The sequence below is a fragment of the Tupaia chinensis genome, unplaced genomic scaffold (genome assembly GCF_000334495.1).
Source record: "Tupaia chinensis unplaced genomic scaffold, TupChi_1.0 Scaffold000294_2, whole genome shotgun sequence".
NCBI classification, from domain to species: domain Eukaryota; kingdom Metazoa; phylum Chordata; class Mammalia; order Scandentia; family Tupaiidae; genus Tupaia; species Tupaia belangeri.
Window position 1 is genome coordinate 506,255 of NW_006159780.1, and position 11,581 is coordinate 517,835.

The window sequence follows — 11,581 nt, forward strand, 5'->3', positions numbered from 1 at the left end:
AAAAGAGAGAGAGAGAGAGAGACAAGAGAGAGAGAAACAACACCCGCAACAGGGTCTGGACTCTGTGATGCAGGCCCAGCTTCAACTTGTCCCAGGTTATGGGCAGGCATGTGCTCAGGATACTCACGAGGATTCTGGATGTGAACCTGGGACTTTTCCACGTGGGTCAGCCTCAGAGCATTGCATTTTGCCACCACAAGAAATGGCTCTTTGGTAATGTGTACACACACAACGTCAATGTCCAAAGAGTATCAAAAGAAGGGACACTTGCACCATCCTCTGCTGGAGTCGGGAGAAGGCAGATTCCTGCCGTGAGGACAGGGAAGAGTGAGCTTTGGGGAGAAAGGGAAATTTCAGGTTGGAGGAGTCCTCTGACCTGAAGGAGTAGTGCAGGCAGTGATGGGCACAGAGGACAGCCAGGGCTGAGAGAGACCAGTGCTCTCAGGTGGGGAGGCTGCTCCCAGAAGTGGTTGCTCTTACCCTGGGGAAGGTCTTGAGTATCAGGGAAAGGTTTAGATTTAAACTATAGGCAGCAAAGAGCCTTTCAATACTCAGTAGCATCAAGTTTCAGAGAAAAAAATCTGGTTGGCTTGTTTCATGAGCATTGAAGTGAGGAAGACCAGTGATAAGGCAATTGCAGGAGCTTTCAGCCTCTTGGTTGATGATGTTTTACACTAAGGGTATAAAGGAGGAAGCAGATTTAGAAGATTGAATTAGGATTGGATACTAGGTCACTAGGAATACAGTCAGTGGATGTGTTTGGCACAGCTGAATGGGGACAAGTGACATTTATCAACAATAGGACTGAAAAGCTAAAATAGATGTTGTCTTTTACGTTGAGTATAGTATCAGGACAGTTGGTCAGACCACACTCCTAAAGACTCTACTGATGAGAGTGATCTTCCAAGTACACTGAGAGCCTTTTCCTACAGATAGCAGAGCACACAGCAGTTTCTCTGACCATCCAGCCTCTGGTCCAGACTGATGCCAGTGAGGCAGTCCTGTAACATGCATGTGAGATAATTAATAGGAGGCAATGACTCGGCATGGGCCGCTGCTCTGAGCAGTAAGTTACATGGAATGCTTTATTCTGTTACCCATCCCTAGAAACTGACTGTCTCTCTCCATACACAATGTCTGGCTGGAGGTGAGCATGGTGGGTTCCCTTAAAACCAACATGGACAGGACAGGACTATAAATGCTTGTTCCATAACACAGAAGGATGTCAGTGTGTTAAGGTAAGGGCTTTTGAAATTAGGAATATTAGGAAGAAAACAAACTGGTGAACAAATTACTCTGACTTGTGATCAAAAACATCTTTTCAAGGACCAGCAGTTAGTGTAATGGCTATGTCACTGGACTCCCATGTAGTCGACCATGGTTCGCATCCCGGACCCGGTGGCTTAAAACTCACGCCAGGCATGTGTGCTTGCATGCCCAAGATCCTGAGAGGAAAACGGAGGAGAAGGGATTGCAGTGTGGCCATCCTCCCAGGGGAGTGATTTCTCACTTTCTGTCTCTCTGTCTCTCTCTGGCGAGCACACACGCCCTCTCAAAAAAAAAAAAAAAAAGAAAAAAAATCTTATCAAACATTGAATATGTTTTTCCAAATGAGATATCTATGGATCTGTCTTGGTAGAAACTAAAGTTGGGACTAGCAGATGGTGTAATGGTTACGTCTCTGAATCCCACATGGCTGACCATGGTTCGAGTCTGGACCTGGAGGCTTGAGACTCATGCCAGGCAAGTGTGTGCATATCCAAAATTCCAATAGGTTGGGCCTAACTCTCTTCAAAGGAGACATTAACATGAGAGCTTCAAAGAATCTCAGTAAACATTTGACATCATTGTTTTAATTGTCTTTTCAATGTTTAGGGTTTCTGGCATACAGACAATCTTTGTACTTTGGAATACCTACAATCTCTGTGGTTTTCTCTGCCCAGTTTCCTTATCTGGAACAGTATTTAATCCCATCACTGCAAATCTGTGCCAAGATCAAGTGAGATAGGGAATGTTTGGAAATCAGCGCTTGGTAGCATCCCAATGTGGATCAACATGCTACGCTTTTGTAAGTTTTAATAAATAAATAAATAGTATAAGGGATTTAAATAAATAGTATAAGGGCCAAGATGTTGAAAACCAGAGCCTCGGGCCAGCAGGTAGTGTGGTGGTTAAAGTGCTGGACTTCGACATGGCTGATCACAGTCCAAGTCCCAGACCTGTTGCATTATTTTCTCATTTTCCATCTCTCCCTCTCTGGTGAGGACATGTGTCCTATAACAAATTAATGATACTACTACTACTACTAATAATAATGATAATAAAAGAAAGCAAACCAGAGCTAGAGCATTGTGTGTACTAATAAATGTTGATGCCTCTAAAAGTAGAAAAATGATGACCAGTACATGAATTATGCTGTAATTCATGAGAAAGTTTTTGTCTAAACCTGGTGGGGGGTGGGGGGGTGGGGAGGGAAGAGTCCATTTTATTAGATTACCATGTCCATTAGGTCTCTTTTAGATAACAGGTTTTCCCTTTCTCTATTTTATTTTTATGACATAATTTATTTATTGATAAAAATAGTTTTTTTTTTCCTAAGAGAGGGAGAGTGTGCTCACCAGAGAGACAGAAAGAGACAGAGAGACAGAAAGCAAGAAATCACCCCCTGGGGGACCAGCAGTTAGTATAATGGCTATGTCGCTGGATGATTAAAGACTCGACCGTGATTCAAGTCCAAGTCCTGGACCTGGTGGCTTAAACTCACTCTGGATGTGTGTGCATGTGTGCCCAAGATCCCGAGAGGAGAATGGAGGAGAAGGGATTGTAGCATGGCCATCCCCCCGGGGGATGATTTCTTGCTTTCTGTCTCTCTCTCTCTGTCTTTTCAGCAAGTGCACGTGCCCTATAGCAAAAACCTCTCCAAAAAAAAAAAAAAAAAAGAAGGAAATCATCCCCTGGGAGGAAGGACCACATCACAATTCCTTCTCCTCCATTCTCCTCTTGAAATATTGGGCACACATGCACATGTGACTGGCGTGAGTTTTAAGCCACGGGGTCCAGGACTTGAACTGTGGTTAACTACATGGGAGTCCAGCGATGTAACCATTACACCATCTGCTGATCCTGATAAAAACAGTCTTTATCATATAGTTTCCCAGAGTCAGTTTTACTCACAGTATTTTTGTGTTGACAATGAACATCTTCCTCCGATCCCTGTTTTTCTTACAAATGGTAGTTACAACTGTAGATCGGACAAGACTCAAGGTAAAGTGTATAGTGGGACTCAGCACAGGTGCTGGATGTCCTTCTGTCAGGAGCAAATACTGCCTGCGTGGATCCTCTTATTGTGAAATGAGGCATCGATGATCATTGCTGAGTTTATTATTTTATCAGAGGCTGCCAGACCCTGATCTTCTAAGGGTATTCTTCCTCTGTCATTTACTAGCTAAAATACTTTTATAATGAGGAATTTAGGCTCCATCCACTTTTTTGTTAACTTAAACAACTGATTGAACAGGAAAAGCAGGATAAATTCTTGATCTATTCTCTTATTTATCAGTTTTTGCAATAACAATTTGGGTCCCTAGTATCCTCTAGATGTGACTTTTAGTGTGTGTGTGTGTGTGTGTGTGTGTGCGTATACATATATACACACAAAATTTATTTTATAAATATGTATTATATTATTATGTATTATAATAAATATGTTATATTTATTTCATAAATATTGGGTTGTTGAAAAAGTCGTGATGCATTTTTGCATAGAAAAATAGAAAAAAAAGTCATGACTTTTCCAACAACTCAGTATATTTATTTATTTAATATATATTATAGACTACAGAATATATCTACTATATTACCTAATAAAATATTAATATAATAGTATAATGTTACATAATAATGTCAGAGAAAGAGAGAGTGCCAGAGAGCATGTGTACTTGTTGGAAAGAGAAAGTCCCCTCATGGTGTTTGTTCATAAAACTGTTTTCCTCTATTTCTCCATCTTGTTAGGATTCTGAGCATGCATACACATGTGGCCGGTGTGTTTTTTCAAGTTGCTAGGGTCAAGGTTTGAATGGCAGTTATTCATGTGTGGTTGGCTTTCTATGCACAGGGCTTAGCCACTATGGGGTGAGGTCAGTCCTGGAGGTGATCTGCAGACGTTCCTATTTTTGTGCACATGTGAGGACGCAATGCTTTTCTGTCTGTTACAATCATGACTGTAATCTCTATGGTCCCACCTTAAATAGAAGGTGCTTCTTCAAGGCGGCTTTTGAGGTTTTCACATGACCTGAGCAGTGTGATGTTCTACAGTTTCTTGCATGGCAAGATTTTGCAGGCTCATTCTGTACATTTCCTGCCCCAGGCTTGGAATCAAGTTTTAATTGGAAATGATATTCAGTGTATATGGCCTAGACATTAGGAGAGCAATGTTTTTAAAGTCCATTGTCCTGGTTCTTTTTTTTTTTTAAAGAATTATTTTATTTATTTACCCATTTATTTATTTATTTTAATTTGACCATAGAGGGACAGAGTGAAAGAGAGAGAGAGAGAAAGTGAGAAAGCAAGTCGCCAGGTCCAGGACTCAAACCATGGTCAGCCATGTGGGAATCCAGCTCCCTTAACCACCATGCCATTTGGCAGCACTAAGCATAAGTTATCTTTTTTTAAATTACTTATATATATTTTTATTATTTTTCATACATTAATCACTTCACATCATTTAGATTGTGAAGCGACTTTACCCAGCATGATTTACACTTCAGTCCAGCCCAATATACCTACTGTCCGCACTCTATGGTAGAGACTGAAAGACTGAAGAACATAAAAGTATTAAAAATTGTAATGGACACTAGAGACAAAGTGGAAAGAGAGTGTGGGAGGGGAAGAGTGTAGGAAATTTGGGGGGGAAATGGAGAAGTAAGACACTGGTGGGACACAGATAAGGTTTATTACTGTTGTTGAAGATGTGTATGATGGTCTCAACTGTCCTGGTTCATTTTAAGCAGACAGATAGAGGAGGTAAGGTGTGATGAAAGGCTCAACCACAGTGGGGCACACTGCTAGGACGCTGTGTTCAGCACGTTGGGACTACATGAAAAGCCCAGATTTGACTCCTGATCCAACCTAAAGGCCAGGCATGGTGGCATCCACGTATAATCCCAGCAACTTGGGAAGTCAATGATAGGAAGGTGTTGAGCTTGAACCTGGCCTGAGCAACACAGTTGCTCAGACTCTATATGAGAAAGAGCCAGGCATGGGGGTATAGTATAGTCCCAACTGAGAGCCCAAGGCAAGAGGGTCATAATGAGATCCTGTCTAAAAAATAATTATTTCTTTATTATTATTTTTTTTGCCAGTGACCTATGTCCCTATATTTGCTGGGACTATGTGTGTAAAAGAAAAGAAAATTTGAATATTAATGTCAACTTAATGCTACTTGTTATAGTCCATTTGACAATTACCAGCATTTCTGAAATAATTTTTGGCTGTATTCTAGTTGATCTATTGTTCTTTCTTTTTCTATCTTTTTTTTTTAATTTCCTTTTTGTTGTCTTAGTTCTTTCATCTGCTCATAATTACCACTGGGATCTCTTATTCAACATCTTACTCTGCTCTTCTAATTACGAATGGCTAAGGACAGTGAATTTTGAAGGGTAAAGATTTTACTTGTTACAAAATATCCCACATTTAAGTACTTTTCAGGAATGTCTCAAGCTGGCACTAAGAAGGAAGGTTTTAGATTTAATAAACTCTGGACATAGTTTCTATCCGTCACAGAGAATTAATCTTGCCTTTCACACAATGATTATGTTAATAGTTGGGACAGGCCCTGGGAGTTACCCCCATCTTAGCAGTAAGATCTTGTGTTAGGGAGCAAAACGGATGCTGTTCAGTCCCTCCCATCCTGGGCACTTTTACACAGAACCAAGCTCAGCTTTCTAAGACAGCCAGTTGCACTTAACTGCCCCATTAAAACTACTTGCAAAAGGTCCAGCAGATAGCGTAATGGCTAGGTTGCTGGATTCCCATGTAGTTGACCAAGGTTCAAATCCTGGACCTGGTGGCTCAAAACTCATGCTGGGCACATGTGTGTGCGTACCCAAAATCCAAGAGGAGGATGGAGGAGAAGGGATTGAAGTGTGGCCATGGTGGTGATTTCTCACTGTCCATCTCTGTCTCTTTCTGTCTCTCCAGCGAGCACATGCAGCCTATGGCAAAAGCCTCTCTTAAAAAAAAAAAAAAAAAGAAAAAAGAAAAGAAAAAAAAATACTTGCAAAAAATTTCATTTCCTTTTGAACATAGAATCAAAGTCTGCTTTCAAAGGGAAAAGACCAGAACAACAGGATTCAGGGTCTTCAGCACAGATGACCTCAAAGACTGTTTTCTTCTCTCTCTGGTGGCAGTTCCAAGGATGGGGTAGATTTCAGAGTGCACAGTGATTTCAAAGAGGACGTATCTGTTTGTTGGGTGGATTTTATTAGTGTCTCTTAATTTACCATCAAGTAATAAAATTGCACTTTTCTGCATTTTTGACTCTGAAAATTTGGAAAGCCTTTTTCCTAAATTTGTCCAGAGTTAGGACAAATTGTGTTTGAAACTTAGCTGTATTTTCCATAGAGTGACTTTCTAAATATGCCTTAACAGTGAATCAGCTGATAAACCAATAACTTACAGAGTAGCATTTGAACAATAGGACCTCATTCTCTCTCACTGTCTCTGGTTTTGCCAGCTGCATTCAGATATCAATGGATGTAAGTATACCTTAGTCAGGTGGCTGATAATGTGTTAGACAGTGTCCTAGAAACTGTTCACATTGATTAAGCCTCCCTTTATTGTCACAATCACACTAAGGAGCCAGCAGAAAGTCAATGATGTGCCCAAGGCCACAGATGAAAATACAGGAGCTCATGGTGCCTCTTCTGTTCTTTCCAGGTTCTTAAGGAGATCTCACATGACTGTGAAATCTAGGACTAGCTTTAGCTTGCACATGTCTAGGTCAATTGTCCACTTAACCTTTGACCTCCCTCCAAAACACCTGGTCTAAGCAGCATTCAGGTCTATGTGTAGTCATCTTTAATGCTTAAGGAGTCCAGTGTTTATTCTCTGTAATGTCATGAATGCAAGTTGGTTCACTCCTCCGAGGTGGCTCTTTATTTCTAAAATGATAATCGTGATGGCAGGGCATGCCTGGAAGATTTTGCAGATACATACAAGATGAAGGTGCCCGGAGAGTGCCTGGTGTAGACCATGCTCTCTATGAAGGAAAGAATCGCCATTATAATTCTATCTTTAAGTACTGGTTTCCTCTGTCTCCTGGTGTCTCTCTCTTGTCCAGAAGTGAGTTCTCTACTCAGTGTTCCCAGAGCCGGCTGATGCTAGGTTCTGTGTGAACACTTATCTTGGGGATCTACTTTCCTTCCTCCTCAGGTGTTTTCAATTCACTCTCTTCTGATAGTAATGGAGACTTGAATTGCATCTCACCGAGTGTCCCATGCACCTGAAATTGCCAGTGGCTGGATGGCATGGGATGTCATGGGCCCTTACCAGAACTGGACTGTGAAGGATGAGTTGGGGACCAGCTGTCCTAAGAGGAAGAATTTTACACATTTCAGGAGCCACAAAAGGAAAAGTCCCAAGTCAGAAGACTTCATTAGGTTGATCATACATCAGGGTGAGTGAGAAGAAAGAATAAAAAACAACCTTAGGGTTGTGGCAAACCTCCAACTGAGACTCTTGTTTAAGCAGTAGTCAGATAAGCTGACTCAGACCTTGACTCCATCTTCTCTTCTTTGGGATAATTAGTGAACTTCTCAATATGAATATTGCTTCTCCTAGTGTAAGTTACCGCTATAGCACATTCTTCATTGTCCTGGATATGTCATAATTTCTTAAGGAACTTAATAAAATACCATAATTTATGTGAACATTCACTAGAATGTAGCTAAAGCATTCAATTTTGCTTTATTAAGCAAATATTAAGGATAACTGAGTTACTCTTTCATTGACTTTGTGGCCTGCCTCCTGAATTCGCCTTGACTCATAGCTGTCTACGGGTCCACAAGGTTGTCCCATGACACCACCATGTACTCAGAGAGAGCTCATTGTAGTTGATTGTATCTTTTTTTCTTTCTTTCTTTCTTTTTTTTTTTTCTAAGAGGTTTTTGCCATGTGGCATGTACACTCACCGGAGACAAAGACAGACAGAGTCGGTGAGATGGAGAGTGAGAAATCATTCCCCAGGGAGATGGCCCTGCTGCAATCCCTTCTCCTCTGTTCTCCTCCTGGGATCTTGGGCATGCATGCACCCACTCCTGGCTTGATTTTCAAGCCACTGGGTCCAGAACTACAATTGGCCACTTGGTAGGCCATGTCGTAGCCCAGTGTCTTAACCACTATGCCAATTGTGTCTTTAACAATTGTCTTGTACTGTTGACTTTCCACCTGCTGCCCTCTCTCCTAAATCACTCTCTGATCTTCCCAGTCTTCTCTGTTCTGAGGAAGAATTGCTTCTAGGGATTGCTTTTCCCCTGTTCTTTAGCTTAGGGTCTTTTGGCCTGAGGGAGACTCAGAAATAATATTAGAAGACAGTGAGACAGAAACTGTTGGTAATCTGCATGTCCCCATCTTCAGGAGTGGCTGCAGTCCCTGCCTGATGACTCTCATGGGCAGGATGGCATGATGATTAAGGCAGACTTGCTGCCTGATCTTTCAGACTGTGAGTGGTAAAGGCACTCTGATTATGCTAGTCCCTAGGGATTTTAATCTTCTGTGGCTCGCTTTAGAACCTTTAATTTCTTGTCAATTAGCCCTTTTGAAAATGGTATTTCCTGTTGGGCCCTCAATGGATGCTCGTACATTGAGCTTTCTGTTTACTAGGATTTACTAAGCAGAGGTACAGGGCAAAACCTAAGACATAGCTTTGCCTTAGATTGCTTATAAAAGATGAAGAACAAACTTGTAAGTTAACTCTGCAGGGCAGGGTGCTAGTGGTGGTGACTAGAAAGGGAGCTGAGCCCAGTGAGAAGAGAGTGGTACCCTTCCTAAAGACCAGAAGGCTGGATAGGGCAGGCATCTCCTAGCCTGTACTGGGCAGAGGGGGAGGATGGTAGCAGCAGCAAGGACAGAAGTCCTTTTCTAACTACAAAATACTGTTATTTAAAGAACCAGTTCATTATCTACCAGCAAGATCAGTAGGACATCACTGGTTTAAGTTGATAAATATGAAGAATAGATTCTGAAGGATTTCTCTGGTGAACAAGATAGAGTCTACATAGAAGGGATCAGGCTGGGGAAGAGCCAACGCGGGTGTGTGTCTTCCTTGGATATTCACACAGCCTCAGCTTTTATAGTAAATTGAACAGATGAAATAAAATGGTATCTTTGCTATATATCATAAATAATAGACATAAAAGGTTATATATGCTTCTTTGAAATAGTCCAGGATTAGACTGTTCATAAATATTATATATCATGGGACCAGCAGTTGGCGTAACGGCTATGTTGTTGGACTCCCACGTAGTCAACCACGGTTTGAGTCCCGAATCCGGTGGCTAAAATTCATGCCCAAGATCTAGAGAGGAGGATGGAGGATAAGGGATTGTGGAGTGGCCATCCCCCTGAGGAGTGATTTCTTGCTTTCTGTCTCTGTCTCTCTTGCGAGTGCACACGCCCTATAGCAAAAATCTCTTAAAAAATTATATATCATAAAAATGGCACAGGCTGAATAATTCAAAAATGTTTGCCCTGAACTTAAGAAGTTCATGTTGTAATATCTATAAATTGAGATCATATAACCATCCAGTATAGTTTGAGTATGAATATGTGCATCAGAAATACCGGAGAAAAGAATGTCTCTTTGGGGAAAAAGATAAACTATGAATGAACTCTTTCTAACTGGAATATTTCATTTCTTTATTTATTCATTTAGTGATTATAATATTAACAGATGAAAATTACAGGATATTCAAAATGTGTGTCATAAAAAATAGGTGATCAAACATGTTTGTTTAACGAAAAAAATTTTAAAAATGCATTGTCCTCTTCCTTCAAATGATGGAGCTCTTTGGGGACAATTAGAAACCTCAGGGGAAGGACATGGAAGAATTAAGTGTTAGTGAGGCTTTATTTTTATTTTGCCATGAAATCAGTGATTCTACAATAAGATCCAGAAATGTGAAAATAAAATTTAAAAGTAACAAAAATTTAAACATTTTCTCACTGCCTATAATATCGATGAGTATTTAAAGTAAAGTTAGTTTTAAAAAATTTAAAAAAAAACCAGGTGCCATAGTGGTTAAGGCACTGGACTCCCACATGGCTAACCGTGGTTTGAGTCCCAGTCCTGGTGGCTTGCATCTCATACCAGGCCTGGGTACATGTATGCCCAAAATCCTGATAGGAGGATGGAGAAAAAGATCGTGGCATGGCCATTCCTCCCTGGAGGGTAATTTCTTATTTTCTGTCTTTCTGTCTCTGGTGAGTGCATGAGCCCTATAGTAAAAATCTCTTAACAAATTTTAATTTTTAATAAGTTAAAATTAGTACTAACATTCAAATGCCCAATTAACTTTCTTAATTTGATGATTCTAAACCCAAAGTAATAAATCCAATAAACCCAAGATCCACATATGTAGCTTTGATTTAAATACTAAATAAGGTGATGTGTTAAAAAATAGAAGGACAAGGGCTGGTAGGTGTTGTGGTAGTTAAGGGCACTGGACTCCCAAATGGTTAACTGCGTGCGGTTCGAGTCCCAGACCTAGTGGCTGGCTTTCTCACTTTCTCATTCTTTCTCTTTCTCTCTCTCTCTCTGTGTCTCTCTGGTCAAATTAAAAATACATAAATAAAGTTAAATAAAATAATTCTTTAAAAAAAGGGAAGGACAGATACAAATTGGTAAGACTGTTAAAATGTTGATAATTGACAAATCTGGGCATGAATACATGGAGGTTCATCACACTATCCTCTTTACTATTATGTATGTTTGAAAAAATTTTATAGAAAAAAGCCAAACTATGATAAATATATAACTTGGGATCAATAAAAAATGGCAGTTTTATCTTTTCGGAAAGTTCGTGCAAGGAGGTACAGTGAAGCAGTTTTTGCAGATCAAATATGATAAAAACAGCATCATGCTAATTTAAGGAGAAATTAAAGCACAAATCAACAATGAGACTTAAGAAAATTAAGAGTGAATAAAAAATTAGAAGGTTGTTACTAAGATATGATATTATTCCATTTAACAGATGGGCTTTTTAATATTTTAGCATATATGAAAATGCCACAACTATAAAGAAATGTAACAGAAAAGGTGTACACCTTTCAAATGAACCTAATCACTTTTTATTCAGATAACTTTTAATTATTTTCTGGTCTTCAGAATCTTTCAGTTCTAAAACACTAAAAAATAAATCAGAAGTAAGGTGATCTATTCTACCTGGATTTTCTGGCCAATCAGTGGAGGCATCATACTGAAAGGATTTTTGACTTTTCCAAAATAAACTCCATATTTTTGGACTCCCATGTTTATGCTCTTTTTGATGTAGGAAAACTATTGTTTAAGTTTTTTTTTTTTTTT